We start from the raw sequence: 14,030 nt of genomic DNA, 5'->3' as shown, positions 1-14,030 counted from the left end.
ACAAACAATGAAGTCAGTGGCGGCTTGTAATCACATATTTGTGATTACCTCGAAAACGGCTCGTTTGCAGAGCCATGTTTACTGAGACTTTTTTTCTTCTACTATCGTGTACTTTCACCTGTGTCAGTTTGCGATATTACTTTTGAGACACCCTGTATAATATGATACTTTTCAATGTTCTGTATTATTTACACTATCTGTTTTCACATGGTTATTACAACACTAAGGGAGGATACGAGCTTATAACCAGCATGATTGATAGGACCAAAAATTCTCAAAATAGGCACGTAAAAAAGCATCGAAGAATACAACATAGGCAGTACATGATAAATATCGAGAGATGTTTAGTCACTTTCCCGGATTAGAGGCTCAAAAAAGCAGTTATATGCCATAATAAAATTACTATATTCCCCTCAGAAGTGGCCTAAAATGGTTTTTGTGGCTAACTAACAAAAAGGCATTTTATGGAAAATCCTCAACCTACTTATAACATACATAAGCAATTAACTCTCTCGCCTTCTTAAACCCGAAGGTTCATGGCTGCAGCAACACAGGCCTTCCATCTGTCCCTATCTTGAGTAAGATCTATATACTCCTTTCCATCCCTACCGATTTCCTTTAGGTCCATCTCAACGTTGTCCCTCCATCTTCGTCTTGGCCTTCCTACAGGCCTCTTACCGTCAGGTCTCCCAACAACAATCCTGTAAACTCCTCTTTCCTCTCCCATTCGTGGCACATGGCCTTAGGGGTGGGGGTGGGAAGGGAGCGACATGTAAAAATAATCGAAAACGACCTATATTAGCGTGGAATCCATAGTTTTCGGGGCTGCTAAGATGAATAGTGACAGTTCCAATGCCGTTCAACTCCAAGTTCATTTTACACTATAGTTAGAATTCATTATTTTCCTGTCTAATAGAAGATTGGGATAAATAAATACCCGGGCAGTCAGCTAGTTCTGTTCTAAACAAGTGTCACTACTATACTCTATCCCGGTATCTCTGGAGAAAGGACGCGCATAGCGGCAGAGAAGGGGTGGGTGAATCGAGGGCAGAGCGAAGCAGTACACGCTGCTGCGAAGGCTGGTAAATGAAGTCCCCCCTTTTTCAACGCAATCTCTCTCACGTGTTGATTGGTGGGGCCGTCTCGCGTCACTTACGCACTTGTTTTCGTTCGTCTGCTACAGAGATAATTGGGACAGAGTGTAGTGCTCTGCAGACACTGAAAATAACAATGTTCTAAAATGTTAATGTTTTATGAATTACGTCAGAAGTTATTTAATAAAAATAATTATTAGAATGTCAAACGATGTTTGCATATTATAATATACTTGCTGATTACCTGGCGTTGCCCGGGGATTTATTTATTCCAATCTTCTATTAGACAGGAAAATCATGAATTCTAACTATAGTGTAAAATGTAACTAATTTTATTTACAGGTATTTAAAAGTATAAGTACATTATACAAATTATAAAATAAAATATCTTACAAATTCACTATAATATTAATTTAACTCAAAAACTTGATTACAAATGATATCGTGAATGTCACTAATTAGCTTAGCGACTCCGAAAACTATGGATTCGACACCCCCTCTCACCCCCCATGCCGATAGGTGCTGAACTTGGAGTTGAACGACATTGGAAGTGTCACTATTCATCTTAGCGACCCCGAAAACTATGGATTACGCACTAATATCGGTCGTTTTCGATTATTTTTACATGTCACCCCTTCCCACCCCTAATGGTGCCAGGGGTGCCTTACCCCCACAGTATTTCTTTCCAGATTGTAAGTCATATGTGCACCAAGATTGGTTGAAATTGCTCCAGGCGTTCGAGAGTTATGCCGGAACAAACATACATATATATATATATATATATATATATATATATATATATATATATATATATATACACACACACATACATACATACATAAAGCGACTGTATGCATAGAAGTTGCGAAGAGATCGCAGATCCAAGTTATACTTCCAATGCCTTAACGTGTCTGAATCGCTGACTCCCATCAAATGTTTGCCAGCAATAATACCCGCCTACGATTCTATCAATACATAGCTCTGCCAGCAGTGGCGTTTTGACAGCCTGTCCCTACCTCCGCCTCCCTCCTTCAACAGGCCTGATTGCGCCCGATCCTTTGAAGTGAAGCGGCATCATTGCTAAAGATAAATCCCTCAGCCTCTAATCTCTACCTCCAAACATCTCTCTTTGTTTCCCGCTATCGTTAAAAAAATGAGTTTAGTAGGGTTTCGAGGCAGAAAAGGAGGTCATTCCTTCGAACCCACTAACCCAGATCAAACACTTCAAAATGCTGAAGATGCTGCCTTCGAATCTCCAAGTGGGGTTCTTAAATCGGGGCCATGATGGAATCCGGGGTTGGGTGTAGTGGTGGGGGGCGCCTTGAAGCCAATCAAGTGACAAATCTTCGGTTGCCTGGTTTCAAGTGACGTGGAAATCCAATTCCTCTCGAGCCATTGGGATCGGTAGATTTCGAGTTTTACCTCCGACAGCAAGTTTAAAAAGAGCCAACTACCCGTTTACTGAACGTTCTGTTCTCCAACTTCCCTTTCTTCCTGACGTTGGAGAACGTCTTTTGGTTTGTGGAAAATGACGGATGTAGACTCCTCATTAACTTGACGCCTTCATCGACAGTTCGTAATTCTTTCAGCTCAACAATTACGAGACGAACCTAACTTTTGTAAATTAAATAGTTGAGAGTTATATCGTGTACCTAAGGGAGAGAGGGGTAATGTTGAACACTTAAGGGAGATGCGCGTTCTGCGTTACTTGTTAACAACTAAATTGCTTCGAATTATGCTTCACTCATTCAGTATTTTGTGATGAATAATTGTATTGCTCACAGACAATGTTACATTGAATTCTGGTTTAGGAACATTACATTGTATGAAATGTGACAATGTTCGCCATTACCCAGCGTTGTGGTGTAATGATGAACACATTTGATATTATTAAATGTATGTTGTGCATGAAGTTTGGTTACATAAGAGGTCGGTTTAACTTAAAGAGCAAGAAACCCCATATATCATTTCTGAACAACGGTTTCGTAACTTTGAAATATGTATAATAAGAGCCTGTCGGGAAATGAAACTTAAAACTGACATTTCAAATAATTCAAACACAGTTTATTTATCTATATACTTCCATTATTGTTAATCTCAATCAATTCTGGTAGAACTTTGCTAACACTCTTAAGCCTTGCTTCCATGTTAATAAAACATTAAAATACTGACCAAGGGAGAATTTATAGTTATAACCCTCTGCCCACAAAGTGAGTTGGTATCATTGTATGACGTCTTGCCTCATTTTGATTGGCTAGCATGCTCAGAGCCATGAGGAAGAATCAAGCCTGCTCAGTCGGGAGGCCACCGTTAAGGGGGAAAGAGTGGAGTGACTCTTACTGTACACGTGAATGGTGAGTGTGGCTATGCGATGGGGGATGTAAGTAGATTGGGAATCCTTTTGATTCTTTAGTTAGATATTTATTTATTTGTTCAATATTAGGTTTGTTATTTTCAATTGATAATTAGATTATTATTAGTTTCAGTATCCAGGAACCTAATCTATAATTCTTGGTCGTATGGCCGCGGGCACTACTCACGTATTGTCCCCCAATTATTAATCAACTAAGTTGTAGGATATAAATTGATTTGAATTTGATATAAAAGGAAAGGGAAATATTAACTAGTTGTCTATTAGATTTCCATTGTTAAAAATAAAATTGAAAAGATCCAAGTTCTGGTTTGAATTCGTAAAAATAATTTCCTAGAAGAATGGACTGGTACTCTGTATACAGTAGATCCTGCTTTATGCAGTTGAGATTGAGCGTGACTACAATGAGCTTAGTTACATAGTATAAAAATATATACAGTAAAAAGGTAACGTTTCCACCTTCTAACAGGCTCTTATTCAGACAAATATTCACAATAGATTGATCTAGTTCAATCTATTGTGAATATTCGTCTTAAGAAGACCCTGCTAGAGGGTGGAAACGTTACCTTTTTAGTGTATATATTTTTTATACTATAAATTCTGCCTTGGTCAGTATTTTAATGTTTTATTGGTGGAACTTTCATTTAACAGCGCGAGATAATGGAGAACACGAGGATGACGACTGGACACCATTTCCCCAAAACTCGCCACTGACTTCATGCAGCAATACTGAAGTTACAAGCAGCAATACTGAAGTTATAACCTTCCGTATTCAATGCAAAAATATACAGAAACACTCGTCTGACTTCCAACTTTCTAATTCGTATGTGAATTCTAGAATGATTAAAGCAAATAAGAGTAACCTCTTTCCGAAATGTATCCTCTACTTATAACAAATCGTAAACAAAAAACTGTTTCACTACTAAACAATGGCTTCTGCAGTAATTGCGATACAGGACAAGTATATCCATCAGTCTACGGAAGATGATGCTGGAAACATTCCTGTTTCCAGATTTGGAAACACTCCTGTTTTCACGTACTTTGGTAGGCAATTATTGTAGGTTTGACCAAACCATGACTGAAGTAACTGAAGGGATGGTCGTGTTATTTCCGGCTCCAGTACTTCGCAGTAGATATCTTGCCACTTCGATCGTAATCTATATTCGGAGGATTGTCAGCTGCTTCTTGAAACCATACATCGCTATTAACTGCCTTGCCCTGAACATTACATTACAGTTGTACAAGGGTGAGTCAAAAATTATCTTCACTTTTCACCATGACTTTCTTTAGGTTGGCCACACTGTCCACAGCTCTCGAATGCTGAAAGGTGGTACTGTTGTGGTTACGTGGCTGAGGTTTCATATTATTTGCTCCATTTTTCTTTCTTTTGCAACAAAGTAAACATGCTACTGGTAATGTGCACCAAGGGGAAACAGAGACCAGTGATCTGAAGCTTGTCGTGGACGATTTCGCACGCAGAACCATGACTAACAGTGGCGTGTCGAGAATTTTCGAAAGGGGACGGGGTTATGTATACTTTTTTGGTAGTCTGTCCTCATTTTGTCATCTTTTCCTGCCTTTGACGTTATTTTTGTTTAAGAATACTGGGCCAAAGAGGAGGGGTTATAACCCCAACCAACCCTCCCCCCTCAGGCATGCCACTGATAACCAATTTGCAGAGAGCATGCCACCTCATCGGCTGCGACCCATCTGTTCGTCAGAATCATCTCTTGAGCTTGTTGAATCTTCCCATCAGTGGTGGATGTTGATGGGCGTCCTGCTCTCGCTTCGTGTTCCCCGCTTGTCCGGTCATTTTTAAGCCTCTTGATCCACTCATATACACTTCTACGGAGTAGAGCACTGTCCCCATATTGTACTGAAAGCCTAAGGTGAAAATCAGCCCCTGACACACCTTCGGAGCAGAGAAACGGATCATTGTTCTCTGTTCTGCGTTGGTGCACACTGTCAGCAGAGCGGTCATGTTTACTCTGTTACAAAAGAAAGAAAAATGGAGCGAATAATATGAAACCTCGACCACATCACCACAACAGTACCACCTTTCAGCACGCGAGCTCTGAAGGCAGTGTGGCCAACCTAAAGAAAGTTATGGTGAAAGTGTGGATTTTGAGCTCGTTATTTTTTTTATTTTATCAACTGTTTAGTGTGTCACAGACAATCAGGATTATAAGGATAAGTGGTATGACTAACTTTGGATATGCTTGAGCCACAGGCTCGTACCTTTCCGTTCTATCTCAGTTCCACTTCCTCTTGAATACATTGTTTTTCACACCATTTTTCGTATCGTTGGTTTACTGGACGTAACACATAACACATAATGTGGTTGGTAGTATGTCATTTTTGACAATTTCTTGCAACACTAGTGTGCGACATTTGACGACAGGATGCGATCAAATGTTACTAGGGACGTTCAATATATAAGTTTCCCTGTGCTATAAGATATTGTATAAAGCAATGCCATTAAAGAGAAGCACATGGTTGACAAGCGCCATCCTTCGTCTACAAGGAACAACAATCGATTCGTTATCAGACGTGAAGGCGCATGCGCTCAAGGGCGAAAAGTAAAGGCTTGTTCGGAAAACGCGAGCTCGCGTCATAAGGAGTTCAGAAGCATGGATGCTAAGGGCGTTCTGCTTATGGACTTTTTGGAACGAGGAAGAACGATTAATGTTGACCGTTATTGTCAAACATTGGATAAACTGAAAAACGCAATTCGACATAAGCGACCAGGTCTCCTGTCAGCTGGTGTCATTCTTCTTGACGATAACTCTCGCCCCCACTCAGCAGTGCAAACACAACACAAAATTGAAGAATTGGGGTGGGAACGGCTGCAACACCCTCCACACAGCCTCGATTTAGCGTCGAGTGATTTCCATCTTTTTCCGGTGTTAAAGTCTGAATTGCAAGGTTACAGTTTCGAAACAGATGAAGAAGTGAAGCGTAATGTGAGAATAGTGCTCAATAGCCAGAGCCCTGATTTTCTTGCAAAGGGTATGGACAAATTGGTGCAACAGCGGGACAAATGCCTGAATCTCTATGGGGATTATGTGGAGAAGTGAGGAAGGATCCTCCTACACATGTATGTATAGTTTTCTAATGTATGTTAAAAATATTTTTTTTTACAGCATACGGAAACTTTATATTGAACGACCCACCTATCTTGGGTTGCCAGCAAACGGGCGGCGAAACGGTCCCTTTTTTTAACGTTCGTATCTTCGAAACGACAAAAACGTTACTGAGAAAAGTTGTTTTGTGGGCGTTATTTTAATGACACCCTATATATAATGACACGCACTACGTAGTGGCGCAACAGAGCACATAAAAGTCATCAAAGGAATGATCATGAAGAAAAGTGAGATATCCGGAACAGGCGTTAAATGTTAATACAGACCGAAGGCGAAACGAAATGGGGTACAGCTACGACAAATGAGAGCGAAATAAACCAAATAAGAAGTTAAAAACTGAGCGAAAAATCGAATCGCGAATTGTTCCAGTCCAAGGCTGTTTCCTTGACACTGAAAGCCATTTAATAGAACTCCATCTTACAGCACTACGTTGCATATAAAGACTGTGCAACGGAAGATAATGAGAAGACTGAAATAAGCAACGTGTTTGCATAGGAATAGCAGCGAATAAGATTTGAATTATTCATCAGTGCTGCATATATTCAGTCACGCGGACACGCAATCATTCAGTCGACGTATGATTCAGCACCGTATCATCCCAAGACAGATAACAGGAATGGCTATCACTGCTCGGATGTCGTGTGGCAGCCACGGAAATTGCTTCCACATTCAATAAACAGGCATGTTATTTTCAGATCCATTATTTGCTAATGTCGTGGGCCGAAATACAGGGGGAGAAAGAGTTGAAATTGCTGATGAGACAGACCAAATACTGACTAATTACAACAGCCCGGATATCTAGGCACGAAAAGCTCTATAGCATGGGCGTCGCCAGATTTTTATAAGGGGGGGTCTGGCCATAAGACTTCAATAATATTAGAAATTATTATCCTTATGAGTGTGGTTATTATATAATAATGACTATTAAAAACTGATAAAAATAAACAAATTTATTCCAAATTTATTGTTGTTATTACTGTTATTACATCTGTGGGGAGACTATTCCACTCGATCAACAAGATGAGTAAATATCTATCATAACTGTTTCTCATTTTTTTTCATTTCTCAGTTACTGTATATTTCATTAACATTTACACGCCTCATTCAAGAGGAACATTTTTTTTTGGAATTGTTGAAAACTGTAAAGCAATTTATTCTTTGTATTAAATGGTAGAATATGAAAATAAACTGGTTCCTTATTTTACACTCATTCCTTTCTGTGTGACGCAGTTTTTATTGTACTTTGTTCGAACTTTCTTTATGTTATTACTATTAAAAACAACAAGCTTTCTACTTTCTTGTAACTTGAAATGATTCCGTGCTCGTAGCGAACGTGCTCGTAGCGAACACGTGCTTTTAGCGAACACCGGAAGGAAAGAATTTGCAGGTGCGTGCTGTTAGCTAACACACAAACTTGCCCTGTCTGGTTTGTCCTTGAAAGTGGCCTACTTGCAAGTGTTGCCAGTGATACCTTATAATCATTAGCTAAATAAAGGCTCCTCAACAATTTAGCTTAACAAAATGAAAGTTTTTGTTATAATATTGATATATTTTATCTTCCTTAAAATCAAATTTTACATAGGAAATGTAAATGTTATTCAACATAGGTTACTTTTCGTACAAAGGACAACATCCTAAGACATTTGTAAATGTTGTTATCAAATTTCAGTTGTTCCAAAGCTGTTTTTATCCGTGTGTCGATGTTCACGTAAGTCGTCTTCCTTTTACCGCTAGAGACTCCAAGTTTTCCCTGCCTAATTTGGAACATGGCATGTACCGCTTCCTCTTTTAGTTTTATTATTAAATGGAATATATTCGGACAAAACACAAATTCCCGTACTTCGTTTTAATGAATTCTATGTCACTCATCTTTCTTGTTTCACAGTCGATTGAAGAATGATCAGGGGTAAGATAAGGGGTCTCACTTATCGCACAACACTTGAGCAACCTAGTGTTCTGACGTCACGGAAGAAAGCTTTTTAATTTTAGGCTAAATGCCTACGTTGTTAGGGTAGGCTAGCTATGTTTAGTTCTCTTAGCCTAAATAGTAATTTTTCATTGTATTTATGTTAATGGGACCTAACCTAATATGCCTAACCTCACCTCGTAGGCATTCCTCGTCTGACGTCAGAACGCAAGGTAGCAAAACTGTTGTGCGACAAGGAAGACCAGAGTCAGGTCAGGTCAAAAGGCACCAGCCAATGAAGTGTTTCTCCACGCAAGTTGGCTTATCACTGGCAACACTTGCATGATTACCAGTTTCAAGGACAAATAAGACAGGACAAGCGAGCGTGTTCGCTAACAGCGCACACCTGCAAATCCTTCCGTAAGTGTATTCGCTAAGAGCACGTGTTCGATACGAGCACGTTCGCTAACAGCACGGCACCCTTGAAATAAACTGTGCGTTTCAAGAAGGAAGGCGACGGACTGGCTCGACCCTCCCCACCGACACCCATGGTGAGCATTGTTCATCGTACAAAGTCGCGTTGGTTAGGGCAGGGGTAGACAAAACTAGAAACATTCAAGCCCCAGCCCCTTTTTTCAGGTACCAGCTTTTTTTTTCAATACGGGCTAAGACTTAGATAAAGCTATGCGACCTAAAAACATATAATTTATTAATTAATACACGATTGGATTATAAGTAATTAATTATTGTATCGGAATAGCCTCCCTAAAGAAGGTTGGTTGATTTGGTGTTTCAAGTCCACTTTATGAACAGTAAGGCTAATCGGGACTGGACCTACAGTTTAAAGTGGGATCCGAACCACTATGTGCCTCCACCTGGTATCGAACCCGGGACACCTTGATACGGTAACAGATTGAATAATTATGCAATACAACTTCAGGGTGTCGACCAGTGAAGAAAGTCAAGAAAATGTCAAGAAATTATCCTATTTCTTTACAGTATAGTGAATTTACATTGTTATATACCTGTACTGGGATTTGATAAAATTGAATATTTGGAAATCTAAAATTGTATTGAGTTGTGGTGAAGATTTGTACACTTTGTTTCTTAAAAATTACGTTCTTGTATGCTTGAAGTTTTGTAAAAATATCATCCCCATCCAGGATGAACTCTGAGGTATTAATTTTTAAATGCAATAATAATAGCAAGTCTAAATCTCTTGTTAAGTACACCTTCAGTTTCCATCTTAAATGGCCTCGTAGTAGAGGTTTCTCATTGAAAAAAATATCTATTTTCTTAATTTTCTTAATTAAGTAGCGGGCGATTAAATAAATGTTAACAAGAAGTGTGGGAAGTCAAGAAAAAAGAAAAAGGTCAAGAATTTTGGATCTGTTATATTGGTAGACACCCTGTCTAATATATGACCAACTCTACCATATCGCTGCAGATATTATAATTCGGATAGTAACACTGCAAACATTTATAATGGCATGTTTATTAACTTCATATACAGGAAACAAATATTTAAAAAACAAAAACATATACTGTACGTTATTTTTACGTTATATTTTAAAAAAAGTAATGGAAATTTCCATAAACGAACTCGAATTATTAAATATATGTACAGTGTATACATAAACTCCGAACCCACTTTGAAAAATTTATTTGCAACAACCATCGGGAATACAAAATATTGTAGAGAATACATTAAGGTTTTTTTACATGGCAATTGGGTTACAAATGCTCTATGTGGGGAACCGTGGGTGACCCGACAAATGTCTACACGGTAATCAAACGCCTGCCAAACACAGCTCAACATGTCCTCTGTAACTGTCGCTTAATTCTCCCCCTAAGTTCCGCAACATCACGTGGAAGAGGAGGGACATAAACAAGGTTCCTCACATATTCCCATAAAAAAAATCGCAGAGGGTGATATCGGGGGACCTAGGGGTCACTGGCACTCTCTAGCGGCAGAAAATGGAACTAGTAGAAACACCTGCAAAGCAAAAGCAAAAGCAAAAAATCAACTTTACTCTTTAAAATAATTTACTTTGTTACTCGATACTGTTAACATTTTGTCTACAATATTTTTTTAAAAGTCGGTCCGGAGTTTATGTACACTCTGTATACTTAAACTGAATTTGAAAATTCAGGCGAAATGTCGACTGTACGTCCTGTGTTTCTCCACCCCTGCGTATGGGAACAACAAAACGACGCGAGGCACTTGGACGAAGCAACACTCATTCCAGCATATACAACCCAGAACAACCGGCCAACTTACAACCCAACCTACAATTCCGCGCAGATCCCAGTCTCCACTCGCACGGAGACTCGATCCGGGACCTCATGAATTACAAACCGATACCCTCAACGAAAAAGTAGTATGGAATAATAAAGGAACCCGAGTCTTGTTTACCTGCTTTTTACAGCGAACAAGACCAAAGTATCGAGATAACGTCGCCACTCTCTCTCCCATCATCACGGTTGCCATGGAGATGATCTCTAGTGGGGAGAGATGCACCTGGAGCAAGAGGTTCCCATCCTCTCCGACAGCCAATATGGTTTTCTTCAGAGAGCTGCAACTTTCCGGCTAGATTATGCAACCGGCTCTGATAGCAATCTACCCCTTTTTGTTTTCTCACAGACGTAGGACGCCACCGCCAGTGTATTTACAGAAACTGTTTCATGAAAATAGCCCACGAAACTTTTGCACCACAACTTCTGCATTAGCGAAATTGCTTTTCTGTAGTTGACTGGCATCAATAACGTCACATAGGAGGTAAGCAAGCTTCTGATGCAAAAAAGTATTGCTTTGCCTAAAAATGTAGATATTCTCATGCTAACAGAGCCAAGGCCACACGCAGGATTTTTCTCAGGAAAGGGGAAGCAGTACTTAAAGTGGGGGAAAAGGTGGGGTGATGCTTTCCCCCAGTTAAGAGAATGCTCATAAATAGAGACCGGATGTTTAGGCACTAAAAACATATAAAATAGGCAGGCAAATAAGCACTTATAATTTTCAAAATAGGCAGTAAAATAGGCATTAAAATACAAATAGGCAATTAAAAAGGCAATGAAATTTAACTCAAAATAATTGAGATAGACATATAAAAAGAAATAGGTGGTTAAAAAATATAGAAACATATCTGTACATTCTTTATAGTTGCTTAAAATAAACCAGGAGCTCATCATTAGAAACAGCAGTCCAATATTGTATTTAATAAATCACTGCAAACGGGAGTCACGTCAGCCCAAAATTTTCCATTGTATAATGGCTACACACAATAGTCTGACAAAAGAAATTGTTGGCTACTTCCAACCAGTACGCAAATTATTTAAATATACACTTTATCACTGCATACAGAGTTATTTCAGTTAAAAAATTTACACTATATATTCCACACAGCAGTTTGAACTAAGAAACTGTTTAAATGCATTTCAAGTTTGTACGGTTTGGCAGTCTCTGAATAAGAAGCACTAATTGTGGTTGCATATCACAACAAGGTATTTCTTCAGGTGATCAACCGACAAGTTGTCTGCGATCGGACAACACATATTTTAGAATTAAAAATGATATTTCAACCTCCACAGATGTTACCGGAGCATACTTAAAGCACGCAAGAACATTTGGATCTAACTCAGTTTGTATATTTTCACCTTCCAGAACTTGTTGAAATGTCCTTAATTTGTACAAGTCCTTATTAGCTGCAATAACTCGCTAACTGTTATTTTTAAATTTCTTGGAAGCATCGGAAACTAATCCTGGGAACAGGAAATTGTATGCACCGAGTTCAGCCATGTCCCAATTTTAAAGAAAATGCCTAAAATAGGCAATATCTGGCATTTATGAAATAATATAGGCAATATCGTATGAAATAGGCAAAATAGGCAAAATTAAATTGCCTTTAAATGAAGCTAATCCCTCCCCCCTGGCCATCGCAACATTCGTTTTCATCATATCTCTAACAGGAAAGAATAGGCATTTTGCCTAACATCCGGTCTCTACTCATAAAGCATCCCCAACACTATGATAATTTTCATAGGCACATAGTACAGCGTGTAACAAAAGTCCGGGAACACTATAAAAAAACTATTGTAGCCAAACGAGAAGCATTACAAAGTAACAAAGTACATCATTTCAAAGAGTAAAGTTGTAAGTTTTTTCTCATTGCAGGTGTTACATATAGTTCCATATATCGTCGCTAGGTGGTGTCATAATCAAGATGGCGCTTTCTGGAGCTGGTCTTTAGGATATAACTTTTGCACTAACTGTAGTCTGTACGGTTTCATGTTTAATTATTTACGCAAAACCCGCCACACAGTCATTGTTGACATTTCCAACTCACGTGAAGCTCTGCGTATAGATTTTCTCGGACTCCTTGTGAAGGCTTCTCTCACTCGCTCAATGCCATTTTCACTCACACCTGGCAGACCACTTCTCTTCTTGACACACAAACACCCAGTCTCAACAAACTTTACATGCCAATTGTAGATTGCCTTCCTGGTTGGTGCTGCTTTCCCGTACTTCATCCTAAATTTTCGTTGGACATCCGTTGCACTCTTTGTTTAGTCAAATTCTAGCACGCAGAAAGCCTTCTCAGCTCCAGAAAGCGCCATCTTGATTATGACACCACCTAGCGACGATTTATGGAACTACACGTAACACCTGCAATGAGAAAAAAACCTACAACTTTACTCTTTGAAATTATGTACTTTGTCACTTTGTAATGCTACTCGTTTGGCTACAATATATTTTTTAAAGTGTTCCCGGACTTTTGTTACACGCTGTATACTGTCATTCGCGACACCCCTCGTCTATGGTTGCACGCTACAATTTCAAGATTTGAATTATATGAAGTCTTTTCAGAAATCTCAGGGGGGAACCCCCCTTTCTTGCGGGCGCCCTTGTACACGGTAGTGCATATTGTATTTATCATTGTCAGTTGGTAATTTTGTCAGAACGAAGGCGCGCATGCGCAAAAATCTCGTATGCTTAGGTAAGTGGCGAAGAAAATATGGTTACAGTTTGGCGTTCTCTACTATACTCTGTCCCAGGTAACTCTGGAGCAGGCGAACGAAAACAAGTCTCTGCGCAAGTAGTGACGCGAGATGGCTCCACCAATAAACACGTGAGAGGAACGGGATTGCGTGTAGGGGAAAAAGCGACTACAGCCTTCCCAGCAGCATGTACTGCTTCGTTCTGCCCACTCGACCCCACCCCTTCTCTGCCGTTATGCGTGGCCTTGCTCCAGATGCGTTGTCCCGCACCGTGGTTGTGCGGAAGGCCTCATGCATTGGGCTCCGGCTACAGAACGCTCCCAGGTTCGAGTCTCCGGGGGGGGGGGGAAACGTAACAACCGTTGTCCTGAGGTTTCGGACTGTGTATGGGACCGGTCCATCGTAAGGAAATTGGGGACCTACGAATGAGCAGCGTCCCTATCACACACTATTTTACACAGCTGATGGGATGGGATGGGAACAGACACATACATGGAGCTATTGTGATCAGAAAAGAATAT

General features: G+C 39.7%; 1 protein-coding gene across 1 annotated transcript in view; it reads right to left on the bottom strand.

The window, feature by feature from the left end:
- The window catches only part of LOC145981994 (putative G-protein coupled receptor 139), an 826,163-nt gene that overhangs the window by 548,420 nt on the left and 263,713 nt on the right, over nt 1-14,030 (bottom strand). The window lies entirely within an intron of this gene.

This window comes from Lepisma saccharinum, chromosome 30 (assembly GCF_977018435.1).
Source record: "Lepisma saccharinum chromosome 30, izLepSacc3.1, whole genome shotgun sequence".
Lineage (NCBI taxonomy): Eukaryota > Metazoa > Arthropoda > Insecta > Zygentoma > Lepismatidae > Lepisma > Lepisma saccharinum.
The sequence above is the reverse complement of the archived record's forward strand: the minus strand, read 5'-3'. Positions and strand labels throughout refer to the sequence as shown.